The sequence below is a fragment of the Delphinapterus leucas genome, chromosome 2 (genome assembly GCF_059928025.1).
Source record: "Delphinapterus leucas isolate spDelLeu-1000000601 "Yukka" chromosome 2, BTC_Dleu_Yukka2, whole genome shotgun sequence".
In the NCBI taxonomy this organism is placed as follows: domain Eukaryota; kingdom Metazoa; phylum Chordata; class Mammalia; order Artiodactyla; family Monodontidae; genus Delphinapterus; species Delphinapterus leucas.
Window position 1 is genome coordinate 152,619,809 of NC_143130.1, and position 17,438 is coordinate 152,637,246.

The 17,438-nt window shown below is 37.8% G+C and overlaps 1 protein-coding gene across 9 annotated transcripts in view; it reads right to left on the reverse strand.

Moving 5' to 3' along the window:
* The window catches only part of NUMB (NUMB endocytic adaptor protein), a 144,660-nt gene that overhangs the window by 43,475 nt on the left and 83,747 nt on the right, over positions 1–17,438 (reverse strand). The gene's annotated exons all lie outside the window — the stretch shown is intronic.

Sequence of the window (17,438 nt, forward strand, 5' to 3'; positions counted from 1 at the left end):
TTTTCATATATTCCATTGTCTGAACATATCACAGTTTATTTATCCATTCACCTGCTGACAGACATCTTTGTTGCTTCCAAGTTTGGCAATTATGAATAAAGTGGCTATAAACGTCCGTGTGCAGGTTTTTGTGTGGACATTTGGTTTGAGTGTGATTGCTGGGTCATATGGTAACTGTACATTTAGTTTTATGAGAAAACTTCTCCTAAAGTCTTCTAAAGTGGCTGTCCCATTTGCATTCCCACCAGCAATGAATTACAGTTCCTGTTGCTCCACATTTTAACCAGCATTTGATGTTGTCAGTGTTCTGGATTTTGACCATTCTTGATAGGTGTGTAAAATCATTATTTATTTATTTGTATATAATTTGTCTTTCCCTCTCTGGTTGCTTTCAAGATTTTCTTAGTCTTTGATATCTACAGTTTCATTCACATGTCTAGGAAACAGACTTTTTTTTTTTAGATTGAGATATAATTCACGTACCATACAATTCACTCAACATGCACCACTGAGTCATCAATTAATTTTTTTTAATTGTGGTGAAATACATATAACATAAAATTTGCCAAAAAAAGTTGCCATTTAAACTATTAAGTGTATAGTTCCGTGGTATTTATTATATTCACGATGTTGTACAACCATTACCACTACCTATTTCCTGAACTTTTTCATCACTCCAAACACAAACGCTGAAAACATTAAGCAATGACTCCCAAGTTCTCCCCTCCTTCAGCTCCTGGTAATCTCTAATCAACTTCCTGTCTCTACAAAATTGCCTATTTTAGATATGTCATGTAAGTGGAATCACAATATTTGTCCTTTCATGTACAGCTTATTTCACTTAGCATAACGTTTTCAAGGTTCATCCATGTTGTAGCGCATATCAAAACTTCATTCCTTTTAATGGTGGAATAATATTCCATTCTATGTATATACCACATTTTGTTCATCCATTCACCTATTGACAAAACACCTGGGTTGTTTCCACCTTTTGGTTATTATGAATAATGCTGCAATGAATGCTGACATATAAGTATCTGTTTGAATCCCTGCTTTCAATTCTTTGGGTATATGCCTAGGAGTAGAATTACTGGGTAATTATATGTTTAGCTTTGTGAGGAACTGTCCGTTTTCCATAGTGTTGCACCATTTTACATTCCCATCAAAATGTATGAGCGCTTCAATTTTTCTATATGCTCATCAGCACTTTATTTTCCTTTAAAAAAAAAATTATACCAACCTAATACGTGTGAAGCATATCTCGTGATTTTGATTTGCATGCCCCTAATGACTAATATTCAGCACCTATCTTTTCATATGCTAATTGGCCATTTGTATATCTTCTTTAGAGAAATGCCTAGTCACATCCTTTGCCCATTTTAAAAATTGGGTTTTACTCTTTAGATATATGATCTCCAAATATTTTCTGCTATTCTTTGGGTTGCCTTTTCACTTGCTTTCTTCAAAAGAAAACATCCTTTGATGCATAAAATTTTTCAATTTTGATGAAGTTCAGTTTATCTATCTTGGGCTTCCCTGGTGGCTCAGTGGTTAAGAATCCACCTGCCAATGCAGGGGACACAGGTTCGAGCCCTGGTCCAGGAAGATCCCACATGCCACAGAGCAACTAAGCCCATGTGCCACAACTACTGAGCCTGCGCTCTAGAGCCCGCGAGCCACAACTACTGAAGCCCGTGCACCACAACTACTGAAGCCTGTGCACCCTAAAGCTTGTGCTCCACAACAAGAGAAGCCACTGCAATGAGAAGCCCACACACCACAATGAAGAGTAGCCTCGCTTGCCGCAACTACAGAAAGCCCACGCACAGCAACAAAGACCCAAAGCAGCCAAAAATAAACAAACAACAAAAAAACTTTATCTCTCTTTTCTTTTGCTGCTCCTGCTAAGGACTCCACTGCCAGATCCAAAGTCATGAAGATTTACCCCTATGTTTTCTTCTAAGAGTTTTATGGTTTTTACTCTTATATTTAGGTCACTGATTCACTGAGTTAATTTTTTACATAGTCTGAGGCAGAAATCCAACTTCACTCTTTTTCATATGGAAATCCAGATGTCCCAGAACCACTGGGTGACAAGACAATTTTTTCTCCATTGAATGAACTTTGCACACTTGTCAAAAATCACTTGGATGTAGATGTATTAGACTAATTTTTATTTATCCCATTTGCTTCTTCAATCTGAGGATTCAAACACTGCTCTGAATGAATTCATCCTCCTCTCTCTTCCTGGAGCTTCCATTAGGTCTGCTAGTGTCATTGGACTTTTAAATTTGTTCATCCACGTTTCTTAACCTCTTTTTCATATTTTCTCTTTATCACCTTGTGCTGCATTCTGGGTAACTTCATCGAATTTATTTTCCAGTTTACCAATTTCCTTTTCAGCCAGCTCTAATTCACTATTTAATCTATTTACTAAGTTCAATTTCAGTAACAGTATTTTTCATTTTTAGAAGGTAAGATTTGATTCTTTGTCAAATCTGCCCATTCCTTTTTTCACTGTTTTATTTTTTTTCCTATGGTTTGAATTCAATTTTTGGTTTCTAATAATTTTATATATACACATTTTATAGTCTCCTCTATAGCCTATTATTTCAAGTTCTTAGAGTGTTAATCCTCTTGTTGATCTTTATTGTATAATCCTTTACTGTATCTGCTGGTCATTTCCACATATGATTTAAAACTTAAAAAAAACTGTAAGCTCACCTCTAGTGAAGCTCAATTTTTTAGGGAAATGTCATGCATTCTACATTGTGGAGTAGTTTTACATTTGCTTCTAAAAGGTACCGCAGATGTTTAGTAGCCTAAGACCTACTGTATATTAATTTGAAGATTCTTACATCATGCAGGTTTTAGCACATCAAGTCCAAATCCATGGTTTCAATTTTTCCTGGGAGATTCCTTTCCTCACCCAAGTTCTGGGTAGAGGGATGTTTCCTTTTTTGTTTTTGTTGTGTTTTTTTTTGGCTTTTCCTTCTAGTTCTCTATTTCACTGCTTGTAAAGCCCACTGAAGGTTCTGTTCCATGCTGGGTTCTCAGTTCTAATTCTCTGCTTTTTATGAGTCCAGGACCTTCAGAATGGATGTTAAAACCAAAGGCTCTAGCTCACAAACCGTTTCCCTCTTAGGCTGCTAGTGTGATTTCTGCCTTCCTCTCAAATTCCCTCTTAATTTCTGGTAACTGGAGATCTGTCTTTATCGAAAGCTCAGCTATGGTTTAAGAGAAAAGTTTGTTTGAAAATACAGTCAGCATTTCTAGATATTTGTATTGGGAGTATTACTGTGTTAGCTTAATCCACATTCTGCCAGGATCTAAGACCTATAATATTTCCCAACTAAACTAACTGGTTTTTCTATCCACTGATTTCAGTCTATCTTAAAAGCAGCCAAAATACTAGAATTTCCTATCATTTTCAACAGTTTTTTGGGTTGAATCTCTTGGGTTTTTCAGATAGACATCATCTGCAGAAAAAGAAAATACAGAAAATATCTGGATTTCCCACATTTACAACTTTTGTTTATTTTCTTATCCAAAGGTACTTACTACCATTTCTCAATCACTGTCCAATAATAATGATGTTTAAGAACAACCTGACTTTCCTCCTGAATTCACTGTACATGTCTCACCATTATGCATGACTCTGGGATAGTTTTTCAGTCATTGAAAGAAAGTATTATGCTATTCTGATTTTGATAAGAAGATTTATCAGGATGGAAAAATAATATTTTTAATGTTTCCATTTTACTGATATAATCCACATAACATAAAATTAACCATTTTAAAGTGAATAATTCAGTGGCATTTAGTATATTCACAATGTTGTACAATCTCCACCTTTATCTAGTTCCAAAACATTTTTTTATTTATTATTAGACAATAATTGCTTTACAATGTTGTGTTAGTTTCTGCTGTAGAGCGAAGTGAATCAGCCATATGCATACACACATCCCCTCCCTCTTGGACCTCCCTCCCTCCACATCCCACCCACCTAGGCCATCACAGAGCACCAAGCTGAGCTCCCTGTGCTATACAGCAGGTTCCCACTAGCTATCTATTTTACACATGGTAGTGTATTTATGTCAAACCTAATCTCTCAATTCATCCCACCCCTCCTTGCCCCACTGTGTCCACATGTCTGTTCTCTATGTCTGCCTTTCTATTCCTGCCCTGAAAATAGGTTCATCTGTACCATTTTTCTGGATTCCACACATATGTGTTAACATACGATATTCGTTTTTCTCCTTCTGACTTACTTCACTCTGTATGACAGGCTCTAGGTCCATCCACATCTCTACAAATGACTCAATTTCATTTCTTTTTATGGCTGAGTAATATTCCATTATATATATGGACCACATCTTCTTTATCCATTTATCTGTCGATGGACATTTAGGTCGTTTCCATGTCCTGGCTATTGTAAACAGTGCTGCAATGAACATTGGGGTGCATGTGTCTTTTTGAATTATGATTTTCTTAGGGTATATGCCCAGTAGTGGGACTGCTGGGTTGTATGGTAGTTCTATTTTTAGTTTTTTAAGGAACCTCCATACTGTTCTCCACAGTGGCTGTATCAATTTACATTCCCACCAACAGTGCAAGAGGGTTCCCTTTTCTCCACACCCTCTCCAGCATTTATTGTTTGCAGATTTTCTGATGATGCTCATTCTGACCAGTGATACCTCATGGTAGTTTTTTTTTTTTTTTGCGGTACGTGGGCCTCTCACTGTTGTGGCCTCTCCCGTTGCGGAGCACAGGCTCCGGACGCGCAGGCTCAGCGGCCATGGCTCACGGGCCCAGCCACTCCGCGGCATGTGGGATCTTCTCAGATCGGGGCACGAACCCATGTCCCCTGCATCGGCAGGCGGACTCTCAACCACTGAGCCACCAAGGAAGCCCTCATGGTAGTTTTGATTTGCATTTCTCTAATAATTAGTGATGCTGAGCAACTTTTCATATGCCTCTTGGCCATCTGTATGTCTTCTTTGCTGAAATGTCTACTTACGTCTTCCACCCATTTCTTGATTGGGTTGTTTGTTGTTTTGATATCGAGCTGCATGAGCTGTTTGTATATTTTGGAGATTAATACTTTGTTGCTTCATTTGCAAATACTTTCTCCCATTCTGAGGGCTGTCTTTTCGCCTTCTATGCAAAAGCTTTTAAGTTTAATTAGGTCCCATTTGCTTATTTTTGTTTTTATTTTCATTACTCTAGGAGGCGGGTCATAAAAGATCTTGCTGTGATTTATGTCAGTGTTTTTCCTATATTTTCCTCTAAGAGTTTTATAGTGTCTGGTCTTACATTTAGGTCTTTAATCCATTTTGAGTTTATGTTTGTGTATGGTGTTAGGGAGTGTTCTAATTTCATTCTTTTACATGCAGTTGTCCAGTTTTCCCAGCACCATTTATTGAAGAGGCTGCTTTGTCTCCATTGTATATTCTTGCCTCCTTTGTCATAGATTAGGTGACCACAGGTGCATGGGTTTATCTCTGGGCTTTCTATCCTGTACCATTGATCTGTATTTCTGTTTCTGCGCCAGTACCATACTTTATAGTAGCTTTATAGTCAAAACATTTTCTTTACACCATAAGAAGAACCTGTACCTATTAAGCATTTGCTTCCCAATGCCCCTCCACACAGGCCCTAACAATCAATAACCTGCATTCTGCCTTTATGGATTTACCTATTCTGGATATTTCATATAAATGGAATCATACAATATGTGACCTTTCGTGTCAGATATATTTCACTTAGCATACTGTTTTTGAGGTCACCACATTGTGGTATGGGGTCACCACACTGTATTATGTATGAGTACTTTATTGCTTTTTATAGCTGATGTATTTCTATAGTTTGTTTTTCCATTCTTCCACTGAAGGACATTTGGGCTGTTTCCACCTTTCAGCTATCATGAATAGTGGTGCTATTAGACATGAGTGTACATGTATTTATTTGAGTATCTGTTTTTGGCTCTTTTGGGTGTATACCTAGCAGTAGAATTGCTGAGTCATATGGTAATTCTATGTTTAGCTTTTTGAGGAGCCACTAAACTGCTTTTCACAGAAGCTGAACCATTTTGCATTCCCATCAGCAATGTAAGAGGGTTCTGGTTTCTCCACATGCTCATCAACACTTGATTTCTTTTTTGTTTTTTGAAGTATAGGCATCGAAGTGGACATGATGTGGTACTGCATTGTGGTTTTGATACGTATTTCCTTAATGACTAATGATGCTGACTATCTTTTCATGTGCTTGTTGGCCATTTGTGTATCTTCTTTGGAGAAATTTCTATTCAAGTCCTTTGTCCCTTTTTAAATCAGGTTCTTTTATATATTCTGGATACTAGACTCTTATCAGACATATGATTTCCAAATGTTTTCTCCCAGTCTGTAGTTCTCTTTTCACTTTCTTGACGTCAATGCACAAAAGTTTTTAATTTTAATGAAGTCCAGTTCGTATATTATTTCCTTTTTTGCTCATGCTTTTGGTGTCATGTATATGAAGGTCACGAAGAGATCCCCATGTTATCATCTAAGAGTTTTATGGTTTTACTCTTCTAGTTAGGTTGTTGATCCATTTTGAATTAATTTTTGTATATGGTGTGAGGTAGGAGTCCAGCTTCTTTTTTTTTTTTTGCAGTATGCGGGCCTCTCACTGTTGTGGCCTCTCCGGCTGTGGAGCACAGGCTCCAGACGCGCAGGCCCAGCGGCCATGGCCCACGGGCCCAGCCGCTCCGCGGCATGTGGGATCCTCCCGGACCAGGGCACAAACCCGTGTCCCCTGCATCAGCAGGCGGACTCCCAACCACTGTGCCACCAGGGAAGCCCCCAGTTTCATTTTTTGCCACGTGGAAATCCAGTTGTCCCATCACCATTTGCTGAAAAGACTATTCTTTCCCCATTGAATGGTCTCGGTACTCTTGTCAGAAATCAGTTGGCCATAGACGTTTAGGTTTATTTTTGTACTCTCAATTCTATTCTATTGTTCTATACATCTGTCCTTATGCCATTACTACAATGGTCTGATTACTTAAGCTTTGTACTAAGTTTTGAAATCAAAAAGTGTGAGTCCTTCAATGTCGCTTCCATTGCAATGATGAAGTATTTTTCCTCTTAGGTCCATCAATTTGATGAACTATATCAAATTTCCTAATACTGAATCATTTGTGGATTCTTGAGTTAAACCCTACTTTTAGATCCCATTTGTTCTACTTTTCTGCCTAGTTTTTCATCTATATTCTTAAGTGGAGTTGGTCTATGATTTTTTGTGTTTGTGCTATCTTTGTTAGGTAGTTGTATCAGGATTTTGTTAATGCCTTAAAAAAAATTGGAAACTGTCCTCTTTTTCTTCCCTTTCTTTCTCTATCTTTTTCCCCCGTCAGCTCTGGTACAGTTAAATAGCATAAGAGTTATGCTTCAAGGTTGTGAAAGAAAACTGACCTGTAAAACCATCTATACTAAGTCTTTTGGGGATAGCTTTGGAGTTTGCTTTTTTTTTTTTTTTTTTTTTGGTGGTACGCGGGCCTCTCACTGTTGTGGCCTCTCCCGTTGCAGAGCACAGGCTCCGGACGCACACGCTCAGCGGCCATGGCTCCCGGGCCAAGCCGCTCTGTGGTATGTGGGATCTTCCTGGACCGAGGCACGAACCCGTGTCCCCTGCATCGGCAGGTGGACTCTCAACCACTGCGCCACCAGGGAAGCCCAGCTTTGGAGTTTTAATAACTTTCTCTATTTCCTTCATGGTTAGGGGTCTATTCAACTTTTATGCTTGTACTTTAGCTAATTTTAATAATGCATATTTTCCTAGAATATTCTTAATCTAAATTTTCAAATTTATCAAACTATACAGTATTCACATATTTAGTCTGTAATTGGGTCTCGCCATTTTCTTTCTTTTCTTTTCTTTTTCTTTTTTTTTGCTGCGCCACGTGGTGTGTGGGATCAAACCCGTGCCCCATGCAGTGGAAGCATGGCATCTTAACCACTGGACTACCAGGGAAGTCCCTTCACACTTTCTTATCTCTAGTATCACCTGTCTGTGTGTGTGTGGTGGGTGGGGGGGGGTTGCCTGCACCACACAGCCTGTGGGATCCCCGACCAGGGACTGAACCTGGGCTCTTGGCAGTGAACATGTGGTGTCCTAACCACTGAACCACCAGGGGATTCCCTTATATATGTTTTCTTTCTTGTTTTTTATTAAGGTTCATTTCTAATACTACCTCTGAGTTATTTAACCTCTGTTTCCATTTTATATTAATAATAAAATGAGAAAGTAGGGTTTTATGTTCTTTGAGTTACCTTTAGGTGCTCAGAAATGAATAGAGGTTTCAAAGTGTTTCCAAGGGATTTTATTCTATCATCTTGATCATCTCAACTGGTCACATATGGGTATTTATGCCAGGAAAAAAAAAAAAAAGGAGGGAAGGCTTGGTGGAAAGAAGAAAACAAAAGTATCTCATATATGGACTAACTCAGTCACATAATCTATTTTAGAAATGTGGAGATGGAAATCAGCCTTGTGTCTTATTAGACTATGAGAAAAACATGCCAATTGAAAAAACATTATTAAAGAGGTCTGTTTTCTTCTCTGAGACACTATCTCACTGAAGAACTGCAGCTGATTTATGCTTTAATGGCTAAAATATTTGACTCTGGAACTTCTTTTGTCTGTATACCATTTCCAAACTCCCTCTGAGTCAGGGGCTTTTATTCACAAAAAGTAGTTTAGAAAAACTAGTATGTGGAATTTCATTCTTGGATGAATTAAGTCATTTTTCCTTTTCTTGAAAAAAATTATTTAAAAAGTAGATTTCCCCCCTGCTTTGACTGTTATCCATGAGAAGAAATTGCAGAGCTCTGATGTGAGAGACTGTACAGTCAGCAGTTCCCAGCATTAACAAAAAGTGACAGAATCATTAATTTATAAGAAGCTACAAGGCACATTATCACATACACATAGCCTATGTTATTTAGCAAATACAGGACGCAGACGTGCAGAACATGACATCAGAATTTGTTTAGGGTCTTTAATCAAAAAGGAGTAGTTACATAAAATGGACTATTCTTTAAGTATAAATTTGGAATAATACAATTACATTTGAACAAGTGATCTAAACAAGTATATTCCCTGGTGGACCAGTGGTTAGGACTCCGCACTTTCACTGCCAAGGGCCAGGGTTCAAGCCCTCGTCAAGGAACTAAGATCCCACAAGTTGCGCAGTGCGGACAAAAAAACCCGACTAAACTAAGCATATGTACTAAATCTAATCATGTAAATTTAAAGCTTAAAAGAACTTAAAGAGATCAAAAAACTTCACCTTCCAAATGAGACACTAGGTGTCAAAAAAGTTACGTGCTTTAGACAAGGTTATATAACTAGTAAATTAACAGGTGATAGGTCTGATAGTACTGAGAAGTACTAAACTACATGCATAATCAGGGGACCCTGCTACTTACCTGATCTCACCTCTACTTGTGCCATCTGCTCTAAACACACTGGCCTCCTTGCTGTGCCTCCAACACACCAGGCTTTCTCCTACCCCAGAGCCTTTGCACTTGCTGCCCCACTGTCTACAATCTGCTTCCTCAGACACCTGAATGTTGCTTTCCTACTTTTTTTGGGTCTTTCCTAAAAAATCACTTTTTCAGTGAGGGATTCCCAGAGCATCCTATTTTAAATCTCACCCTCCACATACTCCCTTAACACCTAATTCCCTTTTTGTATGCCAGGTACATTTATTTGTTCACTGTTAACACCCACTAGAATGTATGCACTGTGCAAGGATTTTGTCTGTTTTGTTCCCTTGTGTTCCCAGTGCCTAGATGCCTACAACACAGCAGGCACTCAGTGAATGTCTTTTGACTACATCAGTGAATTACTGGACAGAGAAGGAAACGTACACATTACTTAGTGCTACATTAAACAATAATAAGAGTCATAATAATGAAAACTTTTACAATAAACTCAAGACAAAGAAAGGGAGACAATTTATGGTGTAGAATGCAAATATTATTGACCTATATAATGTTAAAAAGAAAAGCACAGTTGATATCAGTTTGAAGGTAAGAGGGTTTTAGTATTTTTATATTACATGGTAGGGAATGAAGACATACCATCTAAAATTAATAGAACAAAAATTTTATGAGTATAGGAAACCAAGAGAAAAAACTAAAAATAATCTAATCCCTGAAGTCTGCGTGGAGAAGGGGCACAGAGAAGATGGAAGGGCAGGATGTGTGGGTTAAATCATCCTTTCTCTTCTTTATAGTGGAGAACCAATGATAAGCATTGGTAAATGAAGAACAGACAGTAAAATCATATTATCTGAAGAACTTAAAATATTACCAATGGGAAGCAGAAATAAAAATGGTTAAGTGTCATTGGGGAGTGGGATTAGGGGTAGGGAAGGCACTGTTGTTTTTTAGCCACAAGCATATATCATATGAATGAAAAGCATATATCATGAAATTTTTTAAAGTTTAATTATATTCAAGACTGTTTTAATAAAGTAATTTTTAATTCACACATTGTGTTATAAAATTATAACAGTGCTTAAGAACACAACCCTCTAAATCTAGACTGCCAAAGTTCAAATCCTAACTTCAAATAATCAGATATCATCAACTATTCCCTAACAATATCATGTAATCTTACTGCATTTTACTCCACAAAGAAAATAAATTCTTAAGAGGTACTGAACAGACTAAATAGCCATTTCTCCAGAGAAGACATACAGATGGCCAAAAGGCACATGAAAAGATGCTCAACAATGTTAATTATTAGAGAAATGCAAATCAAAACTACTGAGGTACCACCTCACACTAGTTAGAGGGGCCACCATCAAAAAGTCTACAAATAATAAATGCTGGAGAGGCTGTGGAGGAAAAGAAACCATCCTACGTTGTTGGTGGGAATGTAAACTGGTGCAGCCACTATGGAGAACAGTATGGAGGTTCCTTAAAAAACTAAAAATAGAGCTACCATATGATCCAGCAATCCCACTCCTGGGCATATATCCAGAGAAAACTATAATCCAAAAGATACATGTACCCCAATGTTTGTAACAGCACTATTTACAATAGCCAAGACATGGAAGCAACCTAAGTGTCCATCAACAGATGAATGGGTAAAGAAAATGTGATACATACATACAATGGAATATTACTCAGCCATAAAAAAGAATGAAATAATGCCATTAGCAGCAACATGGATGGACCTAGAGATTATCACACTTAGTGAAGTAAGCCATAGAAAGGCAAATATCATGATATCACTTATATGTGCAATCTAAAAAAAAAGATAAAAATGAACTTATTTACAAAACAGAAATAGACTCACAGACATAGAAAACAAATTTAGGGTTACCAAAGGGGAAAGGGGTGGGGGTGGGGATAAAGTAGTAGTGGGATTAAAATATACATACTGGGCTTCCCTGGTGGCGCAGTAGTTAAGAATCCGCCTGCCAATGCAGGGGACATGGGTTTGAGCCCTGGTCTGGGAGGATCCCACATGCCATGGGGCAACAAAGCCCATGAGCCACAACTATTGAGCCTGCACTCTAGAGCCCAAGAACCACAACTCCTGAAGCCTGTGTGCCTGGAGCCCATGCTCTGCAACAAGAGAAGCCACTGCAACGAGAAGCCCGTGTACCCCAACGAAGAGTAGCCCCCACTTGCTGCAACTAGGGAAAGCCCGTGCGCAGCAACGAAAACCCAACACAGCCAAAAATAAATAAATAAAATAATATAAATAAATTTTTTTAAAAACAGGTTTAAAAAATAAATAAATAAAATAAAATATACATACTAGTTTATATAAAACAGATAACCAACAAGGACCTACTGTAGAGCAAGGGAAGTATACTCTATCTTGTAATAACCTATAATGGAAGAGAATGTAAACAAAGAATGTATAACTGAAATCACTTTGCTGTACACCTGAAACTAACACAACATTGTATATCAACTATATTTCAGTAAATTTTTTTTAAAAAGAGTTACTGAATAGAGTTGAAGCTTCTTTGTAAAGTATACAGCAAATCATGAGTAACTGAAATGCTTGGGACGAATAAGCCAGTAAACATTTCAAAATTTATGTTAAAAACTTATCTGAGGGCTTCCCTGGTGGCCCAGTGGTTGAGAGTCCGCCTGCCGATGCAGGGGACGTGGGTTCGTACCCCGGTCTGGGAAGATCCCACATGCCGCGCGCGGAGCGTCTAGGCCCGTGAGCCATGGCCGCTGAGCCTGCGCGTCCGGAGCCCGTGCTCCGCAACGGGAGAGGCCACAACAGTGAGAAGCCCGCATACCGCAAAAAAACCCCAAAACAAACAAACAAACAAAACTTATCTGAAATATCTCATTGCTCTGATCCAAGGACCGATTTTTCCAAATTTTAATGTTTCAGAAAGAAGAGCAAATTACGATGTATTTGTCATTGTCAGAGTGCTAGCAAACGTAGATGTGAATACAATGTATCTGTTCAACCAACTGTCACTTCAGTCGATTTATTTCATTGGTATCACACGTGGCTGAACATTAAGTTTTACAGTGTGAGGCAGCTTTGAAACAAAACATTACATATGCAGAAGATTGTCACACACAAGCAATAAAATTATAAGCAGCAGAAAATATCTCATCTCTTGGGATAAACAGAACTTTTAAAGCTGGGAGAGGTTGGTATAACCAGTGCATAAGTCCTCAGGCACCAAACATCTATCAAAAACTTCCGGCTACTTTTCAAGAGAACACATTTAACTTGCAGTGTTAAAAAAATCAATTGAGGAAAACACCAAAACAATAAGAAATGCAGATTAAAAACTCAAGTATTCAGTTGTCATCTCACCAATAACAACAATCAGAGCAGCAGCAGCAGCAAACATTTATTGTGCACTCACTATGTGCCAGACAGTGTTGTATTTTTCATATACTGTATTTACTCATTTAATTTTCATAACACTATACTAATTCTAGTACTAGTTCTCATTTTGCAGATGAAAAACCTGAGGCACAGAGAATTTAAGTAATTTCTTTTTTAATTTTATTTTTTTATTGAAGTATCGTTGATTTAAACTGTTGTATTAGTTTCAGGTGTACAGTAAACTGATTCCATTATATATTCTTTTTCAGATTCTTTTCTCTTATAGGTTATTATAAAAGTGCAGTTCCCTGTGCTATACAGTAGGTCCTTGCTGGTTATCTATTTTATACATAGTAGTGTATATATGTTAATCCCAAACTCCTAATTTATCTCCCCCTTTCCCCTTTGGTGACCCTAAATTTATTTATTTTTATTTATTTTTTAAATTTTCAAATCATATATTTAATAAAGTACATATATATATAGAATACATAAAGAGCTCTCAAAAATCTGAAAACAATCTAATTTTTCAAATTGGCATCAGATATGAATAGAAATTTTACCAAAAAAAAGTATGAATGGCAAGATAGTTTACATGAAAAGATGCTCGACACTAGTAGTCATTAGAGAAAAACAAATTAAAACCACAATGAGATACAACCAAATATCTTTAGAATAGACAAAATAATTAGAACTTTAAAAACCTGACAATTCCATGTTCTGGTAATGATGTAGAATCACTGTAACACTTATATTTGTTGGTGGGAATGCAAAATGGTAGAGACATTTTGGAAAATAATTTGGCAGTATTTTACAAAGTTAAGCACAGATTTACCACATGGTCTGCAATTCTGCTCCTTTGTATTTACCTTATTAAAATGGAAACTTATATTTGTATGAAAACTTACACAATCATGTTTATAGGCTTTATCTGCAATCCCCCCAAGCTGGCCAAACCCAAATTTCCTCTAACTAGAGAACTAATAAATGTGGTACACCATACAATGAAATACTACTCTTCAATTAAATGCTAAACACAACAACATAGATGAATCGCATGTACATCATGTTAAGTGAAAGAAGCCATATTCAAAAAACAAAATATCATATGATTCCATTTATATGACTTTCTGGTAAAAGCAAAAATACAGAAGAGAAAAATAGATCGGTGGCCACCAGAAGCTGGTGCTAAATTTATTTTTTATGTCTGTGCTTCTATTTCTGTTTTGTATATAAGTTCATTTGTATCTTTTTTTTTTTTTAAGATTCCACATATAAGCAATATCATATGTTATCTGTCTTTCTCTCACTGGCTTATTTCATACAGTATGATACTCTCTAGGTCCATCCATGTTGCTGCATATGGCATTATTTCATTCTTTTTTATGGCTGAGTAATATTCCAGTGTATGTATATACCACATCTTCTTTATCCATTCAACAGAGGTTAAGTAATTTTTAAGAGAGATCACATAGTTAATAATAACTGGCATAGATCAAACTCAACTCAGGTAGTTTGGCTTAAAAGTATATGCTTTTACAGAAGTCTAGATGCCTCTCCAAAATTTTATTACAGAGCCACTGAAGGACAGGAAGCAGGTAAGTGACGTAACCATATGTGCAATTTAGAAAGATCACTATTATGCACTAAGACAACAGTTTGGAAGGGAAACAAGATCAAAAGCAAGAAAAACAGTCAAGAGTTCTGAGTTCTTGTAATGGTCTGAGGGAGAAAACAAAGATGAGGACTTGATTAAAGCAGTGGCAGTAGGAAAAAGAACAAAAAAAGAGAGGACAGATACTTAAGATTATATATGATATAGTGACAGTGGCTGACATTGTTAGTTGCCTATGACAGCCATTCTTTCAAATGGTTTCCCTGCCAGAAGAGCTTGCCTCCAAGGTACAGGCTGAAAAAAACAAATAACTGCTTTCTTGACTTTGCTTGGAACTATGGATTGGATTTGATTCAATCTTAGCCAACGTAAAGTAGTGGGAAGTCTCTGTGTGTATGTTTGTAAAGAGCTGTCCCATTCTGATATAAAAGGTATTTGCTCCCTCGATCTTTATCTTTTGATAATAATGAGTGAGGACATAAATTATTCTTTAATTTGGTTGCTGGATTCTGTTTATTAATAGTTTCTCTTATACTAGCAGACAGAATTGCAAGACAAGCTTTGAAACCTACTTAACTCTAATTATCACTACTCTAATACTAAATTATTACACTTCCACAGGCACCAGTTTATTTAAACATACATGGCAGAGCCCAAACCAGCTGTAGCTTCACTTGATTAGTGTCTAGTAATTGCATTTCTATTTCTAGTAACTGCATATTCTGTATCACCTATTCTCTAGAGTAGCTATGCCAATCTAATTCCACAACTTCTCCCCTCTCTCTTCTACAGATGTCTTCACTTCCTATTTCCTTGAGAAAATACGTCTTTAGAATAGAACTCCATCAATCTCATGCCACCAACACCATAAATTTAAGTGCATTTACCCCGTTTTTCACCTTTGCTATTGTTAAAAATAGAAGCAGCATCCTTCCTGCAGTATAAAACTAATCTACTCTCTACATGCTTCTTTGTAAAGACCTTTATTTATGCTCAAGTCTCTCCCATTTTAAAAACAAAATTCAACACAAAATCAAACCATGGTGATTTACACACTTTAAATGAGTAAACTTCATTTTATGCAACCTATCTAATAAAACTGTTTTTAAAAACAAAACAAAATACCCCTCCACCCCCAACACACACACACAGGTTTTCAACCTCACACTCCCTTTGTTACTCTGCCTTTCTGCCTTTGTTACTCTGCCTTTCTGTCTGCCCCCAACACACACACACAGGTTTTCAACCTCACACTCCCTTTGTTACTCTGCCTTTCTGGTCTCCTTTGAAGACAGACTTCTTCATTAAAAACAAAATTTAAGGGCTTCCCTGGTGGCGCAGTGGTTGAGAGTCCGCCTGCCGATGCAGGGGATGAGGGTTTGTGCCCCGGTCCGGGAAGATCCCACATGCCGCGGAGCGGCTGGTCCCGTGAGCCATGGCCGCTGAGCCTGCGCGTCCGGAGCCTGTGCTCCGCAACGGGAGAGGCCACAATAGTGAGAGGCCCGCGTACCGCAAAAAAAAAAAACAAAAAACAACAACCAAGAAACCCCACAAAATTTAACTGCCTTACTGAGGTATAACTGACATACAATAAACTATACTTATTTAAAGTACACGATCTGCTGAATTTTTGGATCATGTATATACCTGAGAAACCATCATCATAATCAATGTAACAGACAGCCATTACCACCAAAGTTTCCTTCTACCTTTTGCAATACTGCCCCTTCCACCCCTCCCCCATCACATAACCTTGTCTGACAAACTTCTTGGATTAGTAATCTCTAGATTTGTTGTCTCCTTATTTTGCATCCATCCACTCAACCTACATTCCATCCTCATGACTCCAATGTAAGTCACCAACACTTTCAAATATTTAATCTAATGAAGTTTCATTTCTTGGTTTCTTTATAGCACTTGACCACTTTCTTCTTCCTTGAAACCTTGGTTTCTGAGACCACATTCTCCTGGTTTCCCTTCTATCTCTCTGGCTATTCATTTTTTTTTTTGCGGTACTTTGTACCTAATTCATTCCTACTCAGTCTTTAGATATCAGGTCAAACTTTACTTTCTCAGGGAAGCCTTCCCTGATCCTGTAGTCTAAGTCAAGTTTTTTGTTACACGTTCTTACAGAACCAGATTCCCTTTTAAAAAGCACTTACCTCAAACAAACGTGATCTAATTAAACTTAAAAGCTTTTGCACAGAAAAACAGACCATAAACAAAAAAAAAGACAACCTACAGGGACTTCCCTGGTGGTCCAACGGTAAAGAATACATCCTGCAATGCAGGGGACACGGGTTCGACCCTTGGTCAGGGAACTAAGGTCCCACATGCCGTGGGGCAACTAAGCCCGTGCGTGCCACAACTACTGAGCCTGCGCACCTCAACTAGAGAAAGAGAAAACCTGCACGCCACACTAGAGAGAAGTCCACACGCTGCAGAGAAGATGCCGCGCGCTGCAAGGAAAGATCCTGCATGCCACAACGAAGATCCCACATGCCACAACGAAGATCCCGCAACTAACACCCGACACAGCCAAAAAAAAAAAAAAGACAACCTACAGAATGGGAAAGAACATTTGCAAATGATGCGCCGGACAGGGGATTAATCTCCAAAATATGCAAACAGCTCATACAGTTTAATATCAAAAAAATGAACAACCCAATCAAAAGTGTCTACTTAGATGACCTAAGTAGACATTTCTCCAAAGAAGACATACAGATGGCCAAAGAGCACATGAAAAGATGCTTGACTTAATTATTAGAGAAATGCAAATCAAAACTACGATGAGGTACTACCTCACACCACTTAGAAGGGCCACCATCAAAAAGTCTACAACTAATAAATGCTGGAGAGGCTGTGGAGGAAAAGGAACCATCCTACACTGTTGGTGGGAATGTAAACTGGTGCAGCCACTATGGAGAACAGTATGGAGGTTTCTTAAAACACT